Here is a 6,057-nt window from a genome sequence, read left to right on the forward strand (position 1 = left end):
GTTTGCGAAATTTGCAAACAGATCTAAGAGAATGATTCTGTGATTGGCGATACGCGAATCCGCTTACGCACGATCCGCTGCATGGGACATCACCCTTATGCGTTATGCAAAAGTCTGTGCTGCGGCCTTAAGCGGGGAGCACAGACTCTTGCATAACGCATAACACGTAATGCATAAGAATGTATACCAATCGAAGTTCTCCATTTCTTTCCCTTCCATGTAATAGAGAACTCTGGTTGGTTCAATTTCTTATGCTCTATATTCTCTCCCCGCTTTATCACAATAATATATAAATATATCGGTTTTTGTTTTAGATATAAACGAAAAAAGCGACGGCATAGATAGAGACAAATACAAGATAGTAAAAACGAAATTGATAATACAGTTTTTTCATGACTCGTTGTCATAAATCAGGTAAGTTATCCATGGTGGAAAGATAACGTTGCGTGCATTCGTTTATGCAGCGGTTAGGGTATATCCACACAAACTTGCATAGCCGCATAAACATATGCATAAAGAAAATTATCCAATTACAGTTCTCTTTTAAAGTCGTACATAAAATGTGATTGGATAATATTCTTTATGCATACGTTTATGCGGCTATGCAAGTTTGTGTGGATATACCTTTAGCGCAGTGAGTATCATTTAGTCTTTGTTTAATAGTCAGTGAACAACATGGATAAATATGAGAATTTGGCTCGTGCAATAGTAAAACAATTAAATAACGAATTCAAGGCTTTTTTAACGCTCGCGCGAGCAATAATAGTTTATTAATAAATATCGTATGAAAATATCATGTATATGTACTATTATGACAATCAAACGTTTCGAACTTACAAAGTCTTCATCAGTGATTTCATGGATAAAGTAATACTTCAGCGCTAACTGCTGCAAACGAATGCACGCATAGTGTGTGCAGTTGGACGGTCTCTTTTTAAATCTCTGCCCTCTCTGTGTATGGACTATTCTTAAAGCTGGAAACACAATAGACACAGGCAAAAGGGAATAACGAGCCGTCCAATCAAAGCTTTGGGGCATAAGTTCGATATTATATCCCAGAGCTCTGATTGGACGGCTCGTTATTCCCTGTTGCCTGTGCCTATTGCCTGTGTCTATTGTGTTTCCAGCTTATGAGTGCCGTTCAATAGAGCGGAAATTGGCAAAGGAACGGAACTCACGGAATCAACACGATTAATCACAGCCATTCTATTTTGTTTCTTACACTTTTCCCAAATCCTTTATGTCCCATTTAGCGGAATAAGCGGAAGCGAAACACGCGGAATAATATAAAATCATACTTTTTACGTTATTTACAATATTTGTAATAATAAAAAAATAGTATTTTAATGTAAATATAATAATGTGTATAACAAATTGGTAAACATTGGGTGCTTTCCAGCAAGGGACACAGTCAGACACAGTGTAACACAGTGAATCATACATCCTTGTTGTTTGCTTACGTTAAACAAGGATGAAACGATTCACTGTGTTACACTGTGTTTGATTGTGTCCTTGCTGGAAAGCACCCATTAAAATCTCTTTAGCAGTAAAATATTTTTAACGTAACCGTAAAACTATCTCATGATTCATTAAAACTTGATTCCGCTGCCGCGTTTACCGTTTAATTAATGGGACATAAAAGAAAGAAAATGAATGGAATCGTATAAGCTGCTGATTATTATATACATTTATATTTACTGTAATTATCGAATCATTAACATTCTGCTATTGTGTCCATATTAATGAAGAAGATAAAAAACAGTATGTAACCAATCGCAATATCTGGACGCAATGGATGTAATATACAGCGTATAATATTGCAAGGTTATCTGCAACTTTCGTTCATTCCGCAAATTGTAAAGCAGGAAACACAATAGACACAGGCAATAGGCACAGACAACAGGGAATAACGAGCCGTCCAATCAGAGCTCCGGGATATAATATCGAACTTATATCCGAAAGCTCTGATTGGACGGCTCGTTATTCCCTGTTGCCTGTGTCTATTGCCTGTGTCTATTGGGTTTCCAGCTTTACGGTGAAATTAGCGAAAATAGCGGAACGACTGTGATTCGTTGTGTTGATTCCGTGAGTTCCGATCCGTTGTCAATTTCCGCTCTATAACACTCTTAAGCCGCCGTGAGCGGAAATTTAAAGCGGAATGGAACAGCGCGATCAATCATAACTCCGCAGTTATTACTTTGCTTTCTTTTCTGCGATTGTGATTGGTCTCACTGTTCCGTTCCGCTGTAAATTTTCGCTCATGGGACGGCGGCCTTAGGATGCCATTATATGAAGCGCGGAATTGCGGAAACGCAGAAAATAAAATTAACTAAACTTTACTAGATTTCCGCGTTTCCGCGCGTTCTATTCCGCCTGTTTTGACCTCCTAATTTTACATGGAGCACAATTTCCCCGGAAAAACGGAACGATATAATAACAAATACACTTTTGTATTTATTTTAAAAAATCGTATTCACTAATTAATTTATTGCAATTTTTATCAATATGCTTATTTTTTCAGCTTAAGTATTGAATACAAGCATTTTAATCAATAAATTGAAAATTAATAATTAATAATTTTTAATTCCCCGTTCCGCTTTTCCGCTCAAATTGTATTGCATGTAATATTAGGAGATCAAAACAGGCGGAACAGAACATGCGGAAACACGGAAATCTAGTAAAGTTTAATTAATTTTGTCTTCTGTGTGTGTGTGCGTTTCCGTATTTCCGCGCTTCTCATGTAATAGCATCCTTAGGCTGAAGTTATATGGAGCGGTTCATATAACAGCGGTTCATGCGGTCTCAAATCGTAAAGTACTAATAGAAACAGATATTCCGCAAGAAAATATAAAAGTACTTCGTGATTGATTGAATTTTGTTCCGCTGCCGCATAAACCACTCCATGTGATATTAGGAGATCAAAACAGGCGGAATAGAGTTTAGCCTTATACTGAGCATTTGATACGCGCGAGTATTAAACTAGTAACTAGTTATTAAAGTATTTTAATTTCACAGTAATGTAAATTTAAAGAATGATATATTAAATTGATACAATATGCATTAAAATGATTAATTAAATACACGTATGTGTATACAGAATGTCCCGACTTTTTTGCCAATCTTTTGTGTAGATAGAGCGGACTAAACTGAGTCGAAAAGTCCTCTACCATTTTGCAATTTTCGCAATAGTTAACAAGATATTAATTACTGAAAATTGCAAAATATTGGTCTTGAATAATTTTTTATTCAAATACTTTATAGAAAAACTGCAAGAGACAAAAATTATTTATTTTCTTCTCATAAAGTTTTGAGAACTTTTTCAGAATTATTTATTAACTTTTTAGTACTGCATTTTCTTATTTTTACCAACATGAAAAAATACGGTATTAAAAAATTCTTACCAAAAATTCTTAATAAAATTCTGAAAAAATTCTCAGAACTTTATGAGAAAAAAATAAATAATTTTTGTCTCTTGCAGTTTTTCTGTAAAGTTGATAGTATTTGAGTAAAAAATTATTAAAAACCAATATTTTGCAATTTTTAGTAATTAATATCTTGTTAACTATTGTGAAATGGTACAGGACTTTTCGACTCAGTTTAGTCTGCTCTATCTACACAAAAGTGATTGGCAAAAAAGGTCGGGACACCCTGTATATATTTACACGTATCGCCAAAATTAATATAGGCTGTGTTCCAAAATACCAGTATTGAAAATCTATTGTTTACGTTACGTGCACTATAGATTTGCAATATTGGCAATAAATTTTGGAATACAGCCATAATTCAATAGAAAATTACTAGTTATAGTATCCGTATTATATCATGCCAAGTGCATGATATAAACTAGGCCATTGCATGTAAATCATATTACTTATTGCAACACCTTCGCTCAATACAAACTTTGGTGTATTTTTAGGCGCAGAGCCGTGTTATTGTCTGGAAATGGAAACATGTAATTGGAAACGGTTAGAATTTATGATGTCTTCGCATCTATGTGTCCACGATGACCTTTACCCAGAGATAAAACATAACGTAAAATTTACTACTGAAACATTTTTCGATCACATGAAAAATTGCCTAAAATGCTTGCCGATATATAAAGCAAATAAATACAAGGTTAAATATTTAAAACATCCAAATGCATATGAAAATTCAAAAATAGTTGCAGAAATATTATCTTCAATATGTCAGCAACTCAAGAATTAAAATAAAATGTTATTTGAAGGATAAAATAAAATAAAATAAAATTATTTCAAGGGAGAGATTGGAATGTTATTTGCTCCTTTGATATATTTAACAGTATACACTCGATTTTTATTTTTATCATCCACTAAACATAAAACATGCAGGGGATGTTTCATTTCGGTAACAATACTGCAAATTTGAAATGTTATACAAAAAAGTTTATAAACTGTTTCATGAATATTTCCAAATAATTTCAATTGTAACATTCACATGCCGTTCCAAAATGTTACATCTTGGCTGTTATTTCAATAATTTGGGATGTTAGGAAAGAAATGTTTAGCAACATCTAAGAAATGTTTCATTCGGGATGTTTGTAATGTTCAAAGACATTACAACAATGTCACATTTGCGACGTTCATAACATGTATTTTAATTATAGTCCATAAACGTTTATTTAGGATGTTTGACTTATAATGTTTGATGACATTACTGCAATGCTATATTTGCTATAACGAAACATCAATTTTACAATATTCCATAAATGTTCCATCTAAAACATTTACTTTGTAACATATTGAAAAACACTCAGGATTGAGTAGTAACTATTTAAAACATTAAAACATTAAAACATTTAAAAAAAAGTTAAAAGTTTAATAACTTTTAACTTAACTTATAGCGTTTTCGGCCCGACCGGGTTTGCACCAACCTGGGTTGGATTAATGGCGTTTTGCGCTCTCCTATTGGTAGAGCGTGTGATATCAACCAATAGAAAAGATTAATCCAACCCAGGTTGGTGCAAACCCGATCGGGCCGAAAACGCTATTAGTTAATTTTTAATGCATTCATTTTTAACTTAATTTAGTTACTTTTAAACTTTAATTTATTAACACTTTTTAAATTAAAAATTTGTCTATCTCTCTTAGACCGGTATTTATTGTCGATTCTTATTTTAAGATCGTCCTAAGTAATGTCTTAAGACGCTAATGCAGCCCTCTGATTGGTTCGTGACTTCTTAAGACCGTACTTAAGACGGTCTTGAATATAACAGCCCTTCTATGATAAGTCGCAAGTCAGAAGTTCTAAGCGATCTTAAGTCATAATCGGTGAAGTTGGCCAATAGCCAACTTGAACGACTTCTGACGTTCTGACTTACGGCTTATTGTAGAAGGTCTATAATAGCGTTTTCGATTGGGCAAAAGTTAGTGCGCACCAGTGCGCACTCAGTTCACACCAACACTGGACGAGTTCCATGAGTTGCACTGAATAGTGCAAGTTCAAAAGAATACGCCAAGATTGTCAGCAGGGTTGGGAAATTTAGCGCTGCGAGAGGTTTCCTACATTTCCTACGTAGGAAATGTATAATACGTACAAAACATGTATTAAACTCATTTCTCATGAAATACAGGTTACACGGTTACAGCACAGCACTGGACAAGGCTAATTAATGAAGGTTAACAGCGTTGACACTGTTAAAACAGGCTGTCAATTTCATTTTGATAATAAATATATGAAGACAAAACAAAGTTTTTTGTCTTCATATATTTTTTTTTAATTTGCCTTCTTCCCAGTATTTATGTAGAGGTCTACCTCCTCGATTCATGACTGCTAATTACTTGCTTAGTATTTATTTGTTTTATTTTGTAGATTTGGAATATGTAAATCAGTATAATATAGTTTGAGGTTACGTTACAAGTGGACCGCAGCCTCTGTGCCCGTGTGATGTGGTGTGATGTGCACGCGACCAGCGCCATTTTACTACATGGCTGAAACTTATAATGTATTATACATATAGCGTATTTCACTGGTTGCACTGGTGCGCACTCAGTGCACATTAAGGCTGTTGTACACTATTCTAATCTTAAAAATATAAAA

Source organism: Trachymyrmex cornetzi, unplaced genomic scaffold (genome assembly GCF_001594075.2).
Source record: "Trachymyrmex cornetzi isolate Tcor2-1 unplaced genomic scaffold, Tcor1.1 scaffold21, whole genome shotgun sequence".
Lineage (NCBI taxonomy): Eukaryota > Metazoa > Arthropoda > Insecta > Hymenoptera > Formicidae > Trachymyrmex > Trachymyrmex cornetzi.